Source organism: Puma concolor, chromosome D2 (assembly GCF_028749965.1).
Source record: "Puma concolor isolate L17-30 chromosome D2, mPumCon1.1.hap2, whole genome shotgun sequence".
In the NCBI taxonomy this organism is placed as follows: domain Eukaryota; kingdom Metazoa; phylum Chordata; class Mammalia; order Carnivora; family Felidae; genus Puma; species Puma concolor.
Window position 1 is genome coordinate 8,052,779 of NC_141677.1, and position 23,651 is coordinate 8,076,429.

Here is a 23,651-nt window from a genome sequence, read left to right on the forward strand (position 1 = left end):
CCCAGGCTACCAACCCTCTGCTCTGCCAAGGCCACTGACACCCATTGGGCACAATGCTTTATACTGGCTAATTTTATAGGAATCGGGTGATTTCTTAATGTGTGATTCTGTCCTTCTATGATTCATAACAAATTAAACAGTCATTCATACACACTCTATTTATATTTAACCTCTGTGTAACTTTTCCTCTCTGAACTTCTCCCGTTGTGTCAAGTTGGGTGCTTTTATTTGCTGGTTCCTAAAGACTCCTCATATACAAAGATTATTAACTCTATTATGTAAGTTGTAAATATTTTTCTAAATTCACTGCTTTTGATGATTCTTTAGGCTGCATTTAAGAATGTAGAAGTGCTGAGATTTTACGTGGCTTCATTAATGATTCATTGCCACAATTTATGCCTTTGGTATCATATTTAGAAAGCCCTTCCCCACTGAAATAACATAAAAAATATTTACCTACATTTCCTTCAGATTTTATATTATTGTATATTACATCTAAATTCTTTTGTAATTTTTTAACATTTTTATTCATTTTTGAGAGCCAGAGAGAGACAGAGTGTGAGTGGGGCAGGGGCAGAGAGAGAGGGAGACACAGAATCCGAAGCAGGCTCCAGGCTCCAAGCTGTCAGCACAGAGCCCCGTGTGGACCTCGAACTCACGAACTGCGAGATCATGACCTGAGGCCCCAGTCAGAGGCGTAGCCGACTGAACCACCCAGGCGCCCCTGTCCACACATCTGAAACAAGCCTTTATTGGGTTCTTCCAAAGTCTTGGTATTAAGATGCATTTTCATATGGAAATTTTTTTTGTTATATACTTTTGCCTAGCTAGAATGAACCCTGCTTGGTATATCAGATTCACTAAGGTTTCATTTAGCATTGATGTACCACAGTGTATAAGTAAGTATGGTCAATAGTTGCCTTTTACTTTTTGGGGGGGGGGGGTTGTTTGTTTGTTTGTTTGTTTGTTTTTAATGAGGGTAATTCTAACCCATCCGATGCATTAGAAAAAATATCCTTGATACTCTGTATTAGATTAGATAGCCTAAGAATTGTCTATTCTTTAATGATTTGATAGAACTATAATCTGTGACTCCTTTAAGTGTGATACCTTTTTCACAAAGGGATCTATTCAGGTTTTCTAGTGCTTCTAGTTAATGTTAATCATTTATATTTCACAATGAAGTTTTCCATTTCATCCAGAAGTGTCCATAAAGCTAATGTGCATTATGAATCTCTCTGAGTACAACATAAAGGGGTTTTAAATGGTTTTGATCAGGAACCCAGGAACCTTTTGTTGCTTAACTGATCTTTTTGTAAGACTATGGTTCTAAGTTTCACACTTTGGAAAATGCTAAGGCCATGTCTCAGAACATCCCCTTAAATTTGGTTTTAAATCCTTTCTTTACAAAGAATTGTATTACCTTTCTTATTCTAAATCTTGTATATTGCTTTTCCTCTATTTTATACAATTATTTTTACTCAAATAATTAGCTTTTGAATATGTGTGTTCATTTTTGCTTTTCAAACGCCTTTAAGTTTTTTTTTTCTTTTTCTCCCCAATTAATGGAAAAGAACTTGAAATCAGGAAGTCACTAGGAATTTGTTTCCAAAAATCCAATAGGCTCTAGCTTTAAGTATTTAAACTGAGTGAAAGAAAAGGAAAGGATGTTAGGAGAAGGAACAGGAAGAATACGTAATGGTCAACGTCAAAAGGAGAGAGAAAGGAAAAAGTCAAAACTTGCAACAAGCAATGGGTGCAAACAACTTTTCAAAACGTTTTTCTAGTTTTATTGAGATATAATTGACATTCATCACTTTATGAGTCTCAGGAGTCCAGCACAAAGGTTTGACTTACATATGTGAAATGATCATCACGATAAGTATAGTTAATGTCCATCATCTTATACAGATAGAATACAAATAAATGGAAACAAGGGGGAAAAATACTTTTCCTTGTAATGAGAACTCTTGGGATTTATTAACAACTTTCCTATATGTAATACAGTAAGGGTAATTATAGTCATCATGTTGTACATTACATCCCTAGTGTTTATTTACCTTTTACCTAGAAGTTATCATCGGGCCACCTTCTCTCAATTCCCTCTACCTCTATTTCCCAGCCTCTGGTAACCACAAATCCAATCTCTTTTTCTATAAAGCTTTTTCTTCCTCTTAGATTTCCAGGTATAACTGAGATCATGTAGTATTGTCTTTCTCTGTCCAAATTATTTCATTGAGCGTAATGCCCTCGAGGTCCTCCAATCTTGTGGCAAATGGCATGATTTCCTCAGTGTTTATGGGTGAATAATATTATATTTAATATGTATATGTATCTGATAAATCATATAAATCAGGACTCCTTTATTCATTCATCCGTTGATGGACATTTAGGTTGTTTCCATGCCTTAACTATTGTAAATAATGCTGCTATGACCATGAGGGTGTAGGTATCTGTTTGAGTTAGTGTTTTTGTTTCCCTTGGTTACATTCCCAGAAGTGGAATTACTGGATCATACGATAGTTCCAGTTTTAAATTTTTGAAGATCATCCGTACTGTTTTCCATAGTGGTTATACCAGTTTACTGTCCCAACAGCACACAAGCGTTCCTTTTTCTCTCCATCTACACCAACACTTGTTATCTCTTTTTGACAACAGGTGTGAGGTGTGAGGTGTGAGGTGATACCACACTGTGGTTTTTATTTGCATTTCCCTGATGACTGCTGAGCATCTTTTCATGTACCTATTGGCCATTCATGAATCTTCTTTGGAAAAAGTTTATTCAGGTCGTTTGCCCATTTTTAAATAAGATTGTTTGTTTCACTATTGACTTGTGTGAGTTCTTTTTATATTTTATATATTAACCCCTTATCAGATATATAGTTTGCAAATATTTTCCCATTCTATAGGTTGTCTTTTAGCTTTGTTGGTAGCTGTTGTTGTTGGTGGTGGTGTGTGTGTGTGTGTGCAGAAGCTGTTTAGTTTGATGTGGTCCACCTGTTTTATTTTGTTGCTTGTGCTTTAAGTGTCAGATCAAAAAATCATTGCCAAGACCCACATCAAGGAAATTTTTCCCATATTTTCTTTTAGCAATTTCATGGTTTCAGGTATTACATTCAAGCCTTTAATCTATTGTGAGTTAATTTTTGTGAATGTGTAAGATAGAGATCTAGTTTTATTCTTCTACATATGAATATCCAATTTTCCCAGCATCATTTATTGAAGAAACTGCCTTTTCTCCATTGAATATTCTTGGTTCCTTTGTCAAATATTAGTTGACTGTATATACTTGGGTTTATTTCTGAGCTCTCATCTGTTCCATTGCCCTATTCTTCTGTTTCTATCCAGTATCACACTATTTTGATGACTATAGCTTTACAGTAGACTTTGAAATAGAGAAGTGTGATGCCTCCTGCTTTGTCTTTCTTTCTTAGGATTTTTTTAGCTACTTGGTGTCTTTTGTGGCTCCATATAAATTTCAGGATTGTTATTTCTACTTCTATAAAAAATGCCATTGGAGTCTTCATAGGGATTGCATTGACTCTATAGATGGCTTATGCGGGTATTGATCTTTTAACAATATTATTTCTTCCAATCCATGAACATTGGGTACTTTTCCATTTATTTGTGCCTTCTTTGATTTCTTTTATCATTGTCTTATGGTTTTCAGAATAGAGATCTTTTACCTACTTGGTTAGATTAATTCCTAAATAGTCTGTTGTTTTTGATGTTATTGTAAATGGAATTGATTTTACTTTTATTTATTTATTTTTTGGATAATTCGTAGTTAATGAATAGAATTTTTGTATGTTAATTTTGTATCCTGCAACTTTACTGAATTTGTTGGTTACATCTAACAGTTTTTTGGTTGACTCTTTAGGATTTTCTATATAAAAAGCATGTTATCTGTAAATAGAGACAGCTGTATTTCTTCTTCAATTCTAATGCCTTTGTAAATGTTTTTACTATGAAAGGATGTTGAATTTTGTCAGATTTTTTCTACATCTATTGAGATGATCATAGGTTAGTGTGGTATTATCACATTGATGAATTTGTGTATGTTGAATCATCCTTGCATCCCAGGCATAAATTCCACTTGATCATGGTGAATGATCCTTTTAATGTGCTGCTGAATTCAGTCTGCAAATATTTAGTTGAGAATATTTGCATCTAACATCTGGAATATTGGCCTATAGGGTTTTGTTTTGTTTTGTTTTGTTTTGTTTTGTTTTGTTTTGTTTTTGTAGTAATGTCCTTTTCTGGCTTTGGTTTCCAGGTAATGTTGGCCTCCTTTACAAATATTAATTCCTGGGGTGCCTGGGTGGCTCAGTTGGTTAAGCGTCCAACTTCAGCTCAGGTCATGATCTCATGGTTCATGGGTTTGAGCCCCACGTAGGGCTCTGTGAAGACAGCTCAGAGCCTGGAGCCTGCTTCCTATTCTGTGTCTCTCCCTCTCTCTGCCCCTCCCCTGCTTGCACTCTGTCTCTCAAAAATAAATAAACATTAAAAAATATTAATTCCCAAGTTGTCTGTAAAGACAGGTGCCATAGACAACTAGTTTGTAGATAAAATATTTTGAGTAGAAGAGGAATTCTTTTGTTTTTGTTGCCTCTTTCCATTTTATAAAATGGAAAGACTTGGTCCCATCTGTACATCTAGCTTGTTGGATAACACAAACAGGGATAAACATTGACTTAGAAACTCCATTTGGACTGAATTACATTTTTTTTCCATATTCCAAAGCATATGGACTGTGTGTACAAATGGCCCTTTGGGCTATGAGACCTATAACAAAATATCAAATATCTACATAGTAGGACCATTCAGGCATTTGGGACTCCAGGAATTAAATGTCCCAGTGAGGGGTTAAGGCCATGTTATTTGTCCTCCATCAGCTAGTTCTCCAAGCACATTGTAGCGTCTCTGAATTTCAGTTTCCTCACCTCTAAAATGGACATTATAATATCTACTGAGCAGGGTTTGGGTGACAATTTGAATTAACAGGTTGGCCTCAGGACTCTTTTTCCCAGTAGTTATGGCCTATTTAAGACCCCTACAAAATTTTAAAAAGAGATCTTTGGGGCTTGCAGAATCCCAGGGGACCTCACCTCATGACATACCAAAGTATGCGAGTGTTTTAACCTGTAGTTACCTCTGAATCATGAAGCAAATCCTTGCAAAGATCTTGTGGTTTAAATCTCGCACTTTAATTCAGTGTGGCCGTATTATAACAAATGATACTTCATTGATTCCAAAATGTTTTGTTTTGTTCTGTTTTGTTTACATTTTCACATCTCTGTACTCAGAATGCTTCTTACTTAGATGTCTTACAAGTACGGCTGGAGTTGTTTTTCTTTCCCAGGAGTACAGAATTTAATGAAAGGTACGTTTTATAGACGAGGGTATCTTAGATTCAACAAAATACCATAAGGTCTTCAGGCCTTTCAAATGAAACACCCCTCCCTGGGAAAATCCCCATGCCTTAATGAATGACTACAGTCATCACAGAGGGAGGGAGTTTTGGTGATTGTCTTGTCCATAGGCCTCGTTGCCCTGTGACTCATCATCTGCAGTATACTCCAGCCATTCAAGATACCAGGTGCATATACACACAAGCGCATACAAAAGGTTTCAGTGCACAACTTTGGAAGATTACATACCCTAAAATAGAAATCTCGAACCTCACAGATAGCCTAGGTCCCTAGCAACGGGCCCATAAAAATGCAAAGCCCAGGGGACAGAAAACTAAAGCAACAAATCAAAACAATACCAGTCATTATGCAAACACCAAGGCATATAATCTCATTGAGGAAACAATGCCAAATTCCTGGCTCAGAATTAAAAGCATAGAGTTTTTTGTTTTTGTTTTTGTTTCTAAGACAATGTTTTTAGAGCAGTTTTAGGAACACAGCAAAATTGAGAGGAACGTGAGGAGATTTCCCATATATCACCTGTCTCCACCAGTGCATAGTCTCCACTCTGTATTGTGCCCTCACCAGAGTGGTCCGTTTGTCACAACTGATGAGCCTACTTTGATGCATCATTATCACCATGAGTCCATAGGTTATATTAGGGTTGACTCTTGGTGTTGTGCATTGTAGCCATTCAAACAAATGTATAGGGGCGCCTGGGTGGCGCAGTCGGTTAAGCGTCCGACTTCAGCCAGGTCACGATCTCGCGGTCCGGGAGTTCGAGCCCCGCGTCAGGCTCTGGGCTGATGGCTCAGAGCCTGGAGCCTGTTTCCGATTCTGTGTCTCCCTCTCTCTCTGCCCCTCCCCCGTTCATGCTCTGTCTCTCTCTGTCCCAAAAATAAATAAACGTTGAAAAAAATAAAATAAAATGTTAAAAAAAACAAATGTATAATGGCATGTAACCAGTATACTACCAGTACACTGTAATAGAGTCTTGTCATTGCCCCCAAAACCCTCTGAAGGCACAGGTTTTCAAATGTGTTCAGACTGGGGACCCAGCTCCACTCCACGGTGAAGATGCATTCCCTTTAAGACCTCTCTAACACCCAGAACACGGTTGCTGGATAAACACACTCACTATCAGTAAGAAGAGCTTACGGCATGAGTCAAGCAGGGATTAATTCTTCTGTTCTTTCCCGTGCTCTGCGCTGACACCCTGGAGCTTTTAGAAACCTTGATGAAAGAGGGAGGATGTGTTCCTGGAACACCACCTACCTTCCAGCCTAAGTCAGGAAGGAGAAGCCAGAGAGCAAGAAGGGCCCCACCCCCTCTGCCAAGGGAAAGCATCTTTGCCCTGCTATTTTGTGACCTAGGGGTTGGGGAAGAAGTTTAAAGAAGATCCCCAAAGCACAGATGTTAATGTAAAAGTAGACAATGCAAACAGAGTTGGATTTCTGCTCATTGAGTCAAATCATCGACGAGACGAATAAAGAAATGACAGATCGACAGAGATGTTTACAACGGCACAACTAGCAAAATAGGTACAGAAATGGGTACTTTCCGCACTGTTGACGGGAGCACACAGCCTATTCTAGAACAATCTGGCAGCGTGTAGTAAAGTGGGGCAACTACATGGCCTGTGACCAACAGATCTCATTCCTAGAAATATATCTCAAAGAAATTCTCACACAATTCCACAATGGGGAGTATAAAGGCTAATGGGTTTAACAACGGGGGAGTTGAGGAAATGACTCGAAGGCAGGGGGTGGGGACAAGATACTTAAAAAGCAGATATTGTGAGATTTTGTAGGACAGTAAGAAAAACAACACTACAGGTGCAGACTGCAACATGCTATGTTCTCACAAGCAGGGCTGACTTGACAGGTGTATCACAGATGCGACACACAGGATCTAGAAGGTTCTCACACTGTTTATTGCTCTGCTGTCTGTGTCTAGAAATCCTCAATCATTTAAAAAAATTGTTTTAAGTTTTTTATTTATTTTTGAGAGACAGAGAGGGAGTGAGCAGGGGAGGGATAGAGAGAGGGGGAGACACAGAATCCAAAGCAGCTTCCCGGCTCTGAGCTGTCAGCACAGAGCCCAAAGTGGGGCTCGAACCCATGAACTGTGAAATCATGACCTGAACCGAAGTTGGCACTTAACTGACTGAGCCACCCGGGCACCCCAAAATCCTTAATCATTTTTAAACAAGGGGTCCTACGTTGTCATTCTGTACCTGTTCTCACATTCTAAGCAGCCAGTCCTGTTCATGAGTATAATGTAGAGAAAAGTGGGAAAAAGGATGAGCTTTATTGCAAAATACCATATGGAAAGGTTGTATGCTATCTACTTTACAACAGGGTGTTAAAAACCCTACAAGGTTAAAGTAGAAAGGAGGTCAAACGTGTGGGAGTGGGGATCCAAGACAAAGGTTAAAGTTAAACAAGAATAAACAAAACCACAAAGACCCTTATAGGGATGAATAACTTATTCCCTGTAAGTCTCCAAATGACAATGATTTGGATTTCCCTTGCATGAAGGAGACCCTGCAGAAAACCTTTAGTAAAATAGTTCAAGATCAACCCAAGCTTGAACACTTCACCTTTCCACTTCTTCTTGCCCAAGAATATCTGATTTCTAGCACAGAATAGATTCCAGTTGTTTATATATTGCCAACACATGAACCATCTTCCCAGTTGGTTTTGTTTTTCCAGACTCAAAATGGCATACTAGTAGAAAAAATTACTTTGTAAGTGGCATTGCCTATTATAACCATAGGGATATAAGAACGCCTGGGTGGCTCAGTCAGTTGAGTGTCTGACTCTTGATTTTGGCTCAGGTCACGATCCCAGGGTTGCAGAATCGAGCCCCACATCGGGTTCTGTGCTGACAGCCGTGAAGCTTGCTTGGGATTCCCTCTCTCCCTCTCTATCTGCCCCTCCCCCATTCTCTCTCTCTGTCTCTCTCAAAATAAAGAAATAAAACTTTAGAAAAATAAAATAAAAACATAGGGCTATAAAACTTTTCTAATAGGGGCGCCTGGGTGGCGCAGTCGGTTAAGCGTCCGACTTCAGCCAGGTCACGATCTCGCGGTCCGTGAGTTCGAGCCCCGCGTCAGGCTCTGGGCTGATGGCTCGGAGCCTGGAGCCTGTTTCCGATGCTGTGTCTCCCTCTCTCTCTGCCCCTCCCCCGTTCATGCTCTGTTTCTCTCTGTCCCAAAAATAAATAAAAAAAAAAAACGTTGAAGAAAAAAAAAAAAATTTTTTAAAACTTTTCTAATAAAGCAAATCAAAATACAAAACATTTTAATTAATATTTATAATTTTATAATTTATAAATTTATAATTATATAATTATATAATTATAATTTAATTAATATTAATAGTTAATTATAGTAACAGAAGCAAAACCAATCCCAACTACAATTTTAAATCAAATTTAGGGGCACCTGGGTGGCGCAGTCGGTTAAGCGTCCGACTTCAGCCAGGTCACGATCTCGCGGTCTGTGAGTTCCAGCCCCGCGTCAGGCTCTGGGCTGATGGCTCAGAGCCTGGAGCCTGTTTCCGATTCTGTGTCTCCCTCTCTCTCTGCCCCTCCCCCGTTCATGCTGTGTCTCTCTCTGTCCCAAAAATAAATAAACGTTGGAAAAAAAAAAATTAAAAAAAAAATAAATAAATAAATCAAATTGAGTCAAAAACTAATTATTAAATTTTTTTTTAACGTTTATTTATTTTTGAGAGAGAAAAAGAGACAGAGCATGAGCAGGGGAGGGCTAGAGAGAGAAGGGGGCCACAGAATCTGAAGCGGGCTCTAGGCTCCGAGCTGTCAGCACAGAGCCCAACACAGGGCTCGAACTCATGAACCGTGAGATCAAGACCTGAGCCAAAGTCAGATGCTTGACCGACTGAGCCACCCAGGGGCCCCTGAGTCCAAGCCAGTTATTAATGGAAACAACCCAAAGAGACTTGAAGGTATTTAAATCATGCCACTAAGTCCTGACTGCCGGACTAAAATGCAAGTTCCGTTGCTGGTACATTTGCAACTATCTCCCGTGCTCTGAGTGGCCAAGAACATGCCCGAACCAATGGTGAAAATTTAGGAGCTAACCCAGGAATACTCTCTCTCCTCTTCAGATGACTTTTAAGCTGCAAAATGTTAGTGTTTGCATCACTTGAAAGGTTTACTTGGTTTAATGTCATCAAATTAGATCTGCACCCCCATAATTGTGAAAACAGAAAGCAGGAGCCCGCGCAGTTCGAATATTCTGAAAATTCTCTGCAGGTTCCTTACCACCAACCCTCCACCCAGTGCGGACACAGGAGCTCTTCACTGGAAAAGCGGACTGTTCACTAGGAAGGAGACTGGTTGGAGGGAAGGAAGGCCCCTGGCTTTGCCTTTGGCTGACTGGAGATCTTGAATGAGACGCTGTGTTTCTCGGCTTCAGTTGAAAGAAGTACATACGTTTTCTGTGTTTCCAGCCAGTTCTGATATTCAGTTTACATAAGAAGGTAGAGCGAATTTAGGAAAACCAAAGCAGGAATTGGGAATGAACAGCACCACAAGCATCACAATTAATGATGCAGGGGGATTAGGCATTTTATGGGGATGTTTGTATGACTGGGTCACGGCAACCATCCTTTGGTGGAATTATTTCCCGGGTGGAGAATCTATGTTCTGCTGAGGAGCTTCCAATCGATCTCAGTCTTGAGGTGCAGAACCTAGGGACGGGCTTGGAGGAGTGGGGTTTGAATCCATTCACACTTTTTTTTTTTTTCATCTCTGGCTAAGAACTCACCTAACGAGGTTGCCTGGGCGGCATCTATCATCTGAAGCCATGATTAATCTGCCTCGAGTTGAGAAATTTCTGGTTGCAACACCTTGTGGGCTGGCTGGGACAGAGCATGCTGTCCTGACAGCAGCCTCTAAGAGCTAGAATTAATCTGAAGCTCCCAGGACTTGAAGACAGCAGACACCCCCACACCCTCAGGGACTTCAGAGACCAGGTAATGACGAGTGATCTATTTGCGGGGACTGGTCACAGTATTTCAATGAGACATGGGAAATATTTGGAGGCACAGGAACTTTACACGTTGGTGAGGAATGTTGTATTTTGGTTCTACCACGCTGAGCAAGAGATAGAGTATAATGTGACTATTCTGGACAGAGAAGATAGAATGCAGAGTTTTCTAAGACATGTCATAGTGTGTTTCAGGAAGCTGTGGCACTGAGAGAGCAGACATTGCCGTATTTGAGTCTCCTCCAGGGGAAGTATCCTAAATCCACACCCAGGAAATGCAAGTGGCAGGTTTTGTGGATTTAGGAGACCATTCTCTTGGATTGTGCATCTAAGGGGTTTGGGAAATGATGTCTGGATCACGTTTTAAGAACTTTTTGGAATTTTCAAAAGGCCCCCTATTATCGCGTTCCGTCAGCCTTGAGTATCTCTTCATCTGCGGGAAAATTTGGGCCAAGTGATTGGTTGGTGTTACTGTACCAAGTGGCATTCCTGCTTATGGAACATTCTTCCAGTAGTTTGCAAGGACATGCCATTCTCTTCTGCTGCTTTGTAATGAAGGGCTCTACTGGTGAGGCGTGAAAAAGTGGTCCCTACTAATGTGGCTATTATTGAAGAGTGACATGTTCCTCTAGCCCCATAAGGGAAGACCTGTGTGAAGGCCAGGGACGTGAGGATGGGCCAGCCTGGTGGACTCCTACCTCCCTGGGCGTTGGAAGATGGAATGATTGTCCTTTCCTTCTACGTGTCAAAGCCAAATGGTTATTTCCTTGCTTTTACAATGTACTTACCTTTTATCTACTGTTTTCAGAAACACAAAAGTTGGTAGCAGACTTTCTTCACGTTTGGAAAAAAAGACACCTGTTTAAATATATAATCCCTTTAGCACACTAAAGACTTCAGAAATGTGATACAGTGTGGAACTCACTGCGAGTGGGGATAAGAATATAGTGTCCAGGGGTCATTTTATTCTAATAGAACTGGTTTTAATGTTCCTTCACCGACCTATTTATTCCATGTCTCCTTTACTTCATACAAGAAACTGAGGGATCAATTATCTCCTCCACAGCTCCTCCTTTGTTATCTGATTGATTGATTGATTTTTTTATTTTTTATTTTTTATTTTGAAGCAACAGTCTTCCAGAGTTCAAGGGCTTGGCCCTCCACTTTGCAGAAGAGCCGTGAAAATATGGTGCCCTCTAGTGTTGGCCAATTTTTTTTCTTTTCTCCCTTGAGCATTTAATTCCCCATTTATCCTAAAAGTCTCCCCTGCTAGGGTTCCCCTGGGCTTGAAGCACAGAGCTACTGGCCTCTCAACCCTATTTGAAGATCCTGCCCAAGCTGCCAGAGTCCTTCTTCCTTTGGTACAAAGTGCTAAACCTCCAGATCTGAGATTTGCAGGCCTGAAAATCCTATTGTGTAATGACTTCATCCCATTCACTTGTTAATACTCTCCTCCTCCTTCCAGATTTCTTCTCTCACTCTGTGGGTGGTGGAATTCAGAAAACAGAGAACCAGATTAGATCCCAATTCTGATTAACTTGGCTGCTAACAGTTGTGCAACCTTGTGAGTCAGGCTTCTTTGGTGAGAGACGAGAATATCAGAGCTTTGTGAAGGACGCTGAGGTGAGGACAAGACAGAATTTGAATTTTCGTAAACAGCCCAATTGGTTTTTGATGGATTATGTTGGATAAAAAGGGGACAAGTGGCAAACACCAAAGCGTCTTAATCGACAGGAGAGAGTCTTGCGGCCAGCAAAGTCCCTGATGCTACTGCCCCAAAGCCTGTGATCAGCAAAAAGTGAGGTCTGGGGGCTGCTGAGATGGTTATTACAAAATAGAAATACTCAAACTTGTCGATTTGCCCCATAAGAAGATTTCTAGGACATTTACTCAATAGTCATTAGGTTTAAAAGTTTATTTACTTATTTTTTGAGAGAGAGATAGAGCACAAGCAGGGGAGGGGCACAGAGAGGGAGAGAGAGGATCCCAAGCAGGCTCTGCACTGTCAGTGCAGAGCGCAATGCAGGGCTCGAACTCACAAACCGTGAGATCACGACCTGAGCCGTAATCAAGAGTTGGACGTTCAACCGACTGAGCCATCCAGGTACCCCAGTAGTCATTGGGCTTAAATTTACACCTAATTATTATTTAAATATTTAAATTTACACCTAATTATTTCTAAAAGTCTTAAGTGCATTTTTATTACAAGAGTAATTCAAGCTGATAAAGTCATTAAGGAAAATATACAACCAATGCATAGCAAAAGAGAAAATTTTTATTTCTAGTGTCCAAAAATAATCATTAGCATTTTAGAATAATCCTTCCAGTCTTTTTGAAGATCATACTTTTTTGGTTTATTTTTTAAAGATATTTTACAAGTAGAATTGTAGTTAGATCTTTAAGTTGCTTAAAATAGTTTTTGACTCTATGGTCCCAGACAAACTGTGCAAAACTCCATAAATATGAACAAACTTTTAGGCCAACATATAATTTTTTTTATCGTAATTTTAAACAACTGCAAGGGAGGCACTTGAAATTTAAATTGTTTTCATTTTGTGATGATCAAGTTGCATTTTCTTTTAAATTTGTATTTATGTTTTATTTATTTTTGAGAGAGAGAGCAAGAGAGAGAGAGAGCACAAGCCAGGGAGGGACAGGGAGAGGGAGACACAGAATCCAAAGACAGGTTCCAGGCTCTGAGCTAGCTGTCAGCACAGAGCCCGACGCAGGGCTCGAAGTTACAAACAGTAAGATCATGACCTGAGCCAAAGTCAGACACTTAATCGACTGAGCCACCCAGGTGCCCCAAGTTTCATTTTCTTATAATTTTTCAGGGATTTCATTGTAATTTTTATTAGTATATAATTGGTCAAAGGATTGTAAATAGATTAAAAGTTTAATGAATAATTGTTAAGCATTAAAACCAAATTTTATTAGCAATGAATCTCTTAATGACATGAATGGAATTTTCTAATTCATACACCCAGTGATGATTGTTTATTGACAGATGAAACAAAACTCAGCATCAGTTATTTTCCATTCATTATTCAACCGTGTTGAAAAAACCATGTTTATACAACGCATTGAAAAACTGTGTTTATATAATGCTATTCAATTCTTTTAATTTTTTCTGCAGCTGTGTGTCACAAATCACATAGTGATAGATCCAGAAAAGTTATTTTTAATCATCTACCCCCAACAACTCAAGTAGATTCTTTCCCAGTTTTTTGAAAGCAAAGAAGTAAAACCTAACACATTTGCAGAAGTGAATTGCCCTTGGGAAAGGGGCGGCTTCTTTATCAACAATACCTTTGCCAACACCAGTGTCAATGTGATCAAGTGTTCCTGCATACCCTACATCCTACTAAGATTTAGGAGAGGGGAGAGGCAGACCTGACTTTTGTAGAGTTAGAACAGGAGAACCAGCTTGAAGCTAGAAACTCTCAGGTCATATCAATGTTAAGAGTCAAAGATCTAGAATCCGATTTCTTAAAAACTACTTATGTGTCTATGTATTTCTTGGAAAATCATTGCCTATTCTGGAATGAAGACCACTGGCATATATGATTCTTCCTCCCGACGATTTTTCCCCACTTAATGTGCTATCCTAAGTGTGCCTTCATGTTATGATATAGTTTTCAGAAACATTTTAAGGGCTTTGATATGGAAATGCTGGGGTTCAGAGACAGCCAGGAAAGAATTCTTGAGACGTCTTTGGTGCAACAAGGTGGGTTTATGAGAGCACAGGGACAGGACCCGTGGGCAGAAGGAGCTGCACGGGGGTCGTGAGGAGTGAATGATTATATGCCTTTAAGTTGGCAGGGGGTCAGGGATAGCATAAGTCTCTAAGGAACTTGGAAGCAAGGTTTCCAGGACCTTGAGGGACTAGCTGTCGTTAGGAGAAGGTCATTTAGTGCTGTCTAGTAAAACCTTAGTCATGAGACCCTTCAGATGTGTATCAGGGGGCCATACGCTTGGAGGATGATTGCTAACATGTATCTGGAGAGTAGAGATAAAGAAGTTTCCAAAGGAATTTTCATATGTTACAGTAGACTTACAGGATCCTGGGGGATCGGGCTAAGACTGCCTTTTGACCGTAGCAAAGTGTCAACATCAAGGCAGCTGAGCTCCTTAGTGGACAGTCACTCTGCCTTGTCTCAAAGACTTGTCAGTGGGCTGTAAGTTGTAAGGAAATTTATTTGTTTTCTTTTGCCTTTGTTTACCACATTAGCTCTATCTACGGCCATTAAATAATTATCTAGTATATTTAATAAACGCATTATATTTTATTTAAGCACCTCTTTACGATTGAACATGTTTTTAAGTTTTATTTCAAATGAGGAGTGAAAGCAGCTTTGTACAAAAAGATTCCCCCCACCCCATCTTAAAAGTGAAAAATGTATTTCCTCTTTTTTTTTTTTTTCTTTTGAGAGAGAGAGCGTGCACGCATGCGTGTGCATAAGCAGGGGAGGGGCAGAGAGAAGGGGAGAGAGAGAAACTTAAGCAAGCTCCACGCCCAGCACCAGGGCTCGATCTCACGACCCTTGAGTTCAGAAACTGAGCCAAAATCAAGAAAAGAACGCTAATCCACTGAGCCCCCCAGGCATCCTGCAAAATGTATTCCATTAGTCTCCATTTATTGAGTAGAACCTCTGGGACATAAGACATGAATGAATAGTCTTAAGAGGGTGTTGTAAAGATAGCAATGTTGTTTACCAAATGAGTTGCACTAATTTATGCTGAAACCAGTAATCATTGAGAACACCTGCTTTGCAACATAGTTTCCAGTTTCTTTTCAGTCGAGTTATAATTATGCTCAATAAAAATGCGCAAATCTTCAGGATGCAGTTTGGTGAGCCTTGACAAGATACAGAGCACTGCTATCACCCAGAAATTTTCTCTTGAACCTTTCCAGCCAATGCCACCGCCAGACGCTGTCGTTTTTTCGGTTCCAATACATTCATTTTACCTGTTTTTCTTTTCTTTTCTTTTTCCCTAAGATTTTACTTTTGCGTACTCTCTACACCCAACACCGGGCTCGAACTCACCACCTCGAGGTCAAGAGTCGCACACGCCACCCGACTGAGCCAGCCAGGCACTCCTCATTTTACCTGTCCTTGATCTTCGTAGAAAAAGAATTATCAAGTAAGCATTCCTTCCCGTTTCGCTTCTTTCGCTCAGCAGCATGTTTGTGAGGTTTACCTCTGTTATATGTGTCCGCGAGTTCCACTGTGTTAATAGAACACAATTGCGTATCCCTTCTATTCATTGATGGACATTTGGGCTACCTTCAGTAATTTGCTATTCTGAATAACGTTTCAAGGAACAAGACGAAGGCAAGTCTTTGCACAGACCTATATTTTCTTTTATTTTGAGCAGCTACCTAAAAATAGGACGGTAGTCTTATAGGGTTTTAGGAAATTGCCTGAGTTTTAAGTTTATTTATTTATTTATTTAGAGCAGGAGAGGGACAGAGAGAGATGGAGAGAGAGTCCCAAGTGGAGACATTGCCTAAGTTTTTGACAGTTGTAATGTTATAAACTCCCAACGGCAATGTGTGAAAGATCTGATGGCCCCTCCTCTCCAACATTTGCTTTTGTTGGTCTCTTTAATGTTAACCAATCTAACAGGTGTTTAGCAGTCGATCACGAGGGTTTTATTCTGCATTTTTCTGATGATAAACAATATTGAGCATCTTTTCACCTGTTTATTGGCCCTTCCTGTACCCTCTGTTGTGAAGTGACTCTCCAAGTGTTTGGCTCATTTTAAATTTAATTGTATGTCTTAACACACTCCAGTTCCATCCACATTGAGGGGAAAGGGGGTGATGGCCATTGAGGAGGGTACCTGTTGGGATGAGCACTGGGTGTTGTATGGAAACCAATACGATAATAAATTTCATATTAAAAAAAAAAGAAGTTATTTAAAAAAATGTATGTCTTACTATTACTTGTATGTTGAAAGCTCCTAGTCATACGTACTTTACTAGATATCGGTTGAAATATTTTCGTATCTGTGATTTGCCTTTTTATTTTCTTAATGGCGTTGTTGACGACCACAAGTTTTTTTTTTTATTTTATAAAGCCTCCTTTATACCTTTATACCTTTATACCTTTATAAAGGTATAAAGATATAAATATTGTATAAATATATTTTTTCTATATACCTTTATAAAGGTATAAAGATATAAATATTGCATAAATAGATTTTTTTCTTTTATAGTTGTCGATCCCAAATTTGTAAAAATATTATCTTCTATCTTCTTCTAAGAGCTTTACAGTTTAGATTTTGCTTTTAGATTTGCAATACACCTCAAGTGTGCTTTTATGCCTTGTTGAAGAAGTGCATCAAGTTTTTTTTTTTTCAAAATTGATATCCAGTTGTCCCAGCGAAATTACTAGTAATTTCCCAGTAATTACCCAGTAACTACTGAAAAAATGTTTCTTTTCTCATTGTTTGGCACTAGAACCTATGTCAAAAGTGATTAGATTACATACAATTTGGTCTATGTCTGTACTTTATTCTTGTGATGCATCATTTCCAATCCTTATGCCAATACCACATTGTTTTGATTACAGTAGCTCTGTTGAAATCCGAAAATTGTGTAATGTCAGCCCTCCAGCCTCACTATTCTTTTTAAATACCTTAGGCTACTGTAGGGACTTTGTATTTCTATAGGAATTTTAAAATCAACCTGTCATTTTTTAATAAAGAGTCTGCTGGGATTTTCCTTGGAACTTAATCAATATAGAGTTCAATTTGGGAACTGCCAGCTTAACAATATGGTGTCTTTTATGTATAAAGTAGGCAATACCTCTCGTTTGTTTACGTTTCCTTAAGTTTTGTGATTTTCAACATGAAGATCCTGCTGGTCTCTTGTTCCGATTGTCTCGTATTACTTTTGTTTTTTATGCCAATCATCTCATATTTTAAAACTGCTGAATCCTAAGCATTTTTGGTTAGCATAAGGTAAACAATGGCTTTTTTTTAATACTACCTGACGTCCCGATGCTTTTCCGCTTTTCCTCATTAGATCTAGCAATTTTTGTTCAGATTAGTTAAGATTTTCTAAATGTGCTTTATGTTACTTGCAGCTAAATACGGTTTCACTTCTACTTTTCCAGTTTTATGCTTTCGTGTTTCGTTTTCCCTTTTTCTTTTTGCTTCATTTTATTCCATACCACCTGCAGCTCCCTGCTGAATAGAAGGGAGAGGAGCAGGTATCCTGTCTTTGGTCCCACTTTTAAAGGGCAAGTATTCAGTATTTTACTGCTGATCATAATTACAGCTGGAGAATCTTTCACACGACTCCTTCGACTTACTGAGGAATTTCTATTTATACTTCACTGGGAACTTTCGGTTAGGAAGAGGAATTGAGTTTTGTCAAATATATTTTCTAGTTTTGAAACTCATCTTTTATTTGCTAATTTGATTAATTTCTGTAGTCTTCTAACAGTCCTGGCTACCAGAAGATTCAGAACAATGTATCAGGAAGGAAAGTATCCCAACCGAGCTCTCTCAGTTAAAGTCACATCTTCTTTTGCCCCTTTTTCAACATAAGAAATGGACCATACGGTTCAGTAGTATTTTCAGCTAAAAGAGCTAAAACCAGCAATGACAGTAACAACTAAGGAAGCAAGTAATTTGCAGCTACCTGCTTCCGTTCTCACGTTTGGTCGGCAAATCCAGGCTGTGGACCGACCATGTGCCACCGATTAATGGCCTGAGTTCCCATAAGTGGTGGACAGCTAAAGTGCTTGCCATAAACACATTACCGCTTCCTCAGAATAATTCCTGATTTTTCCAGACTCCGCTCTGTGAGTCATTTGAGCCGAAGTTTGCGTTCTTCTATGAACCACAGCACCTGTTCGGCCTAATGACAGCTCTGTGGGGATCTAAACCTGATTTATCTGGGCAGTTTCCACTTTCACTTCTGTTCATTTGCCTCAGAGAGCATGGTCCTCTTTAGAAGCCCTTTGACACCAAAAAGCGAATGCTATTCTTCCCGCTACAGAGGGAAGGACGGCGGAAGGGACAAAGAATGATGTAGAAGGAAAAAGGAGGAAGAGAGGGAAGGAGAGAGGGAAGGAGGAAGAGATTGAGAGACAGAGGGAAACCTTCGAATGGTGCACAACAAACATCAGTAATTTCTCCTTGTCTTGAATAAAGTAGTTTATCCCAGTTTTTACCAAAGGGTCAGAAAGGAGGAAGTGGCCAGATGAACAGCCGCTTTTTTTTTTTTTTTACCAACTTCTTTTGAATGAGATTTTTAGCTTATGACTTTGTATATTGAATTACTGAAAAGTCCATGAACATGATCATGCTGGTGGTCATGAAAAGACGTGAAATGATTGAAGGAACGCTCGAGCACACACAGGAGAGTGAGTGTAGAGGAGGGATTGACTGTAGTATCTTGAATCAAATGACCTCCACGTAAATCTCAGTGCCAGCAATTACGGCCTGAGTGAATTTAGCTGACGAACCAGGCTCTCTGTGCCTCAGTTTCTCCTTCTGCCAAACAAATGAAAAGGAGATAATAATACTAGGACCTATGAATAAAGTTGTTCCGTGGCTGAAATACGTTAATTCCTATCAACCACTTTCTAAAAGCTCCTGGCTCAAGGTTATTTTCAAAAATTATTGTTATACAGGACACATACTGAAAATGGTAGCTGCTATTATTGTTATATATAATATATATATTATTGTTATATTGTTATATATATATATATATATATATATATATATATATATATATATAATTTAAGTTAAATTTTAGTTAGGTGACCTATAGTGTAGTAATGAGTTCAGGAGTAGAATTCAGTGATTCATCACTTACATAAAACACTCAGTGCTCATCCCAAGTGTCCTCTTTTTTTTTTATTAATTTTTTAATGTTTATTTATTTTTGAGAAAGAGAGACAGAGACAGAGACAGAGCAAGAATGGGGGAAAAACTGAGAGAGAGGGAGACACAGAATCGGAAGCAGGCTCCAGGCTCTGAGCTGTCAGCACAGAGGTCGGAGGGAGGCTTGAACTCACGAGCCTTGAGATCATGACCTGAGCTGAAGTCAGACACTTACTGACTGAGCCACCCAGGTGTCCCAATTGTTTAAATGTCTGGTAGAATTACCCTAGAAAGCCATCTGGCCCAGGACTCTTGTTTTTGGGAGATTTTTGATTGCTGATTCAATTTCTTTGCTGGCTATGGGCCTGTTCAAATTTTCCATTTCTTCCTGTTTAAGTTTTGGTAGTTTGTGAGTTTCTAGGAATTTGTCCATTTCTTCCAGATCGTCCAGTTTGTTGACGTATAATTTTTCATAGTATTTTCTTATAATTGTTTGTATTTCTGTGATGTTGGTTGTGATCCCTTTCTTTCACTCATGATTTTATCTGTTTGGGTCCTTTCTCTTTTCTTGTTGATAAATCTGGCTAGGGGTTTATCATTTTTGTTTATTCTTTGAAAGAACCCGCTATTAGTTTGTTGATCTATTCTACTGTGTTTTTGGTTTCTATATCATTTATTTCAGCTCTGATCTTTATTCTATCCCTGCTTCTGTTGGTTTCAGGCTTTATTTGCTGTTACTTTTCTAGCTCCTTTAGGTTGTGTATTTGGGACCTTTCTTGCTTCTTGAGGTAGGCCAGAATTGCAATGCACTCTTCTCTTAGGACTGCCTTTGCTGCTACATCCTAAAGGGTTTGGACCATCATATTTTCATTTGCTTCCATGTATTTTTTAATTTATTTTTTAATTTCCTGGTTAACCCATTCATTCTTTAGTAGGATGTTCTTTAACCTCCATGTATTTGAGGGCTTTCCAAATTTTGTCTTAGGGTTGACTTCAAGTTTCATGGTGTTGTGATCTGAAAATATGTATGGTATGATCTCAATCTTTTTGTACTTGTTGAGGGTTGATTCATGATCCAGTATGTGGTCTATTCTGGAGAAGTTCCATGTACACTTGAAAAGAATGTGTATTCTGCTGCTTTAGAATGAAATTTGCTGAATAGATCTGTTCAGTCAAAGCCATTGTTCAGCGCATCATTCAAAGCCATTGTTTCCTTGTTGATTTTCTGCTTAGATGATCTGTCCATTGTTGTAAGTGGGGTATTAAAGTCCCCTACAATTGTATTATTAACAATGAGTTTCTTTATATTTGTTATTAATTGATTTCTATATTTGGGTGTTTCAAGTTTGGGCCATAAATATTTACAACTGTTAGACCTCGATGGATGGACCCCTTAATTATGATATAATGCCCTTCTTCATCTCCTATTACAGTCTTTGTTTAAAATCTAATTTGTGTGTTACAAGTATAGCTATTCTGGCTTTCTTTTGATGTCAATTAGCATGATAGATTGTTCTCTATCTTTCAATCTGAAGGTGTCTTTAGGTGTAAAATGAGGCTCTTGTAGGCAGCATATAGGTGGATCTTGGGTGGTTGTTGTTGTTGTTGTTGTTGTTGTTGTTTTTATCCATTCTGATACCCTGTGTCTTTTGACTGGAGCATTTATTCTATTTCCATTCATAGTGATTACTGAAAGATATGAATTTAGTGCCATTGCATTACCTGTAGAGTTGGTGTTTCTGGTGATGTTCTCTGGTCCTTTCTAGTCTTCATTGCTTTTGGTATTTTTTTTCCTCCACTTACAGAGTCCCCCTTAAAATTTCTCACAGGGCTGGCTTAGTGGTCATGAACTTCCATTTTTGTCTGGGAAACTCTTTATCTCTCCTTCTATTCTGAATGACAGCCTTACTGGATTAAAAAAAAAAAAATGGGCTGCATATTTTTCCTATTCAGCATGTTGAATATATCCTGCCACTCACTTCTGGCCTGCCAAGTTTCTGTGGATAGGTCTGCTGTGAACCTGATCTGTCCTCCCTTGGAGGTTAAGGGACTTTTTTTCCCTTGCTGCTTTCAGGATTCTCTCTTTGTCTGTGTATTTTGTGAATTTGACTGTGATATGTCTTGGCAATGGTTGACTTTTGTTGAATCCTGAATTTTGTTGAATTTCATGGGAGTTCTCTGTGCTTTTTGGATTTTGGTGTCTTTGTCCTTCCCCAGATTAGGAAAGTTTTCAGCTGTAATGTGTTCGCATAAACCTTCTGCCCCTTTTTCTCTCTTTTCGTCTTCTGGGACTCTTATGATACAAATGTTATTATGTTTTAATAAGTTTCTGAGTTCCCTATGTCTGCCTTCATTATCCATAATTTTCGTTTTTCTCTTCTTTTCACCTTCATTATTTTCCATAATTTTATCTGCTCTATCATTCATTCGCTCCTTTGCCTCATCCATTCTTGCTGTCATTGCACTCATTCAGGTTTGCATCTTGGCCATAGCATTTCTAATTTTGGCCTGACTAGATTTTAGTTCTATTATCTCTGAAGAAAGAGATTCTCTGATATTTTCTATGCTTTTTTCAAGCCCAGCTAGAATCCTTATAATCATTTTTTTTAATTCAACTTCAGACATCTCACTTATATTTGCACTGATTAAACCCCTAACCATGAGTTCTACTTCCTGTTCTTTCTTTTGGGGTGAATTTTTCCATCTTGTTATTCTTTCCAGAAAAGAAAAAGAAGAAAGAAAAAACAAAAAGCAAAGAAAGACAAAAAAAAAAAAAAAAAAAAGGCAAAAAATCCTAGGTGTGTTTTGGTTTGCTTGTTAAAAAAAAAATCTAGTTCCAAAAATTAAAATAAAATAAAAATAAGAAAACAAGAAAAAATAAATAATATAAAATATATACAAATAAAAATGGTAGAAAAATAAGAAAATAAAACAATAAAGAATAAAAGTAAACAGGAAGCTAGATCTTATTTCCCTTAGAGGTGTAGCTTGGTAGCAGTCTGTCCTCAGTAGACTTGGTGGGAGCAAGGGGTTTGTGCTGGTTTTCTGGGGGAAGTGCTTGCTGTGCTGATTCTGAGGCTGATTTATTTCAGCGGAAATGCGATTCCAGGCTTCAGCGGGTTGGGGCTTGATGTAAACATCTCTGTCCTCCACTAGGAGGCGCTGTTTGGCTCCCTGACGGCTGTCAGCTCTGATGAGCAGAATAAATATGATGGCGCCCAGCTCCCTAGCCCTAGAGCTGAAAGATGGGGTTCCCCATTCTTCAGGGAACCCTCATAGAAGAACAATCAATCACCCCCTTGTGTCACTGGTTTCTGTCAGAATCCTGCAGTCACACGGCCTGTCTCCAAGCTTCTTTTTTCTTTTATCTCAGGCGTGCAACTGAATTACAAAACTCCAAATTGTAGGGACTCACTTCCCCTGGGGGAACCTGCTCTGTTCTCCTGGAGGAGGGTCTTGCCAGGCTTTTGCCCGCCTGTGCAAGGAAAGTGGTGGCACACCTGTAGAAGTGGTTCAGAGTTTATGTCAAAACAGAGCCGAAGGCTGGAATCCTTGCTTGCTGCCCTCAGCCCTAGTAACCTGCTCCTGTGCCTGGAAATAGCATAGCACGCGGGTGTCGCCCATCCTTCTTAACACCCCCGGGGGTCTTCAGACCCACACTGCCACTCCTGAGATTCCTCCCTGCTTTGCCATCTGAGCACCCTCAAGCCAGGCACATCCCCACTGTAGCGGACTTCTAGAATGTCAGATTTTGCGCGCCACTGCTTATAATACTCTGTGGTAGCCTCCCTAAACAGGCTCCCTCCCTGCCGTACCCACAGCTATATCTCTCCCAAGACGACTCTACGCTTCTCCTACCTTCCAGAAGGTGGTCGCTTTTCTACTAGTAGACTTGCGTTTTTTGTTCTCTCAGACCTCCAGTTGGTTTCTTGGGCATTCAGAATGACTTGATAACTGCCTACCTTTGTTTGAGGGATGAGACAAGCCTAAGGTGTCCCTAATCCTCTGCCATCTCAACCTCCCCCCCCACCCCCCCATAGCTGCTATTATTATCATTGTATTTTATTTTTTCATTATAAATGTCACTAATAATACCACTTTTATCGCTGATGACTGGAAAAGAGAGAGAGATGAGTATTCAAAGCAAAAAATATATGTATTCCTGAAAGAGACATGAGTTTATGGACTGGATTTTCTGGCATAGCCATGGTTCTGCTCCCTCACTGCCAGGGCATGACTAATTGTGTCCTGCCAGAATCATTTACAAAGGAAAGACTAGTACCATTTCTCTGCAAAACTTATAACCGAAAGAGAAATCAGTTTGAATAACGTAGCAGCACGTGGAGACTGAATGAGTTTGGCTCTGTGACCTGTCA

At 39.3% G+C, this 23,651-nt stretch overlaps 1 protein-coding gene across 5 annotated transcripts in view; it reads left to right on the top strand.

Moving 5' to 3' along the window:
- The first annotated feature begins 10,285 nt into the window (after positions 1–10,285).
- Positions 10,286–23,651, top strand: part of LIPK (lipase family member K) — a 49,867-nt gene continuing 36,501 nt past the window's right edge. For 3 of the 5 annotated variants that reach the window (XM_086679532.1, XM_086679531.1, XM_086679530.1), the window contains exons 1-2: positions 10,286–10,414; positions 15,429–15,573. The gene's annotated coding sequence lies outside the window, so the exon portion shown is untranslated. Of the gene's footprint in view, positions 10,415–11,899; positions 12,052–15,428; positions 15,574–23,651 lie in introns of those variants that run through there. The other 2 variants (XM_086679533.1, XM_086679534.1) reach the window with 2 other exon arrangements.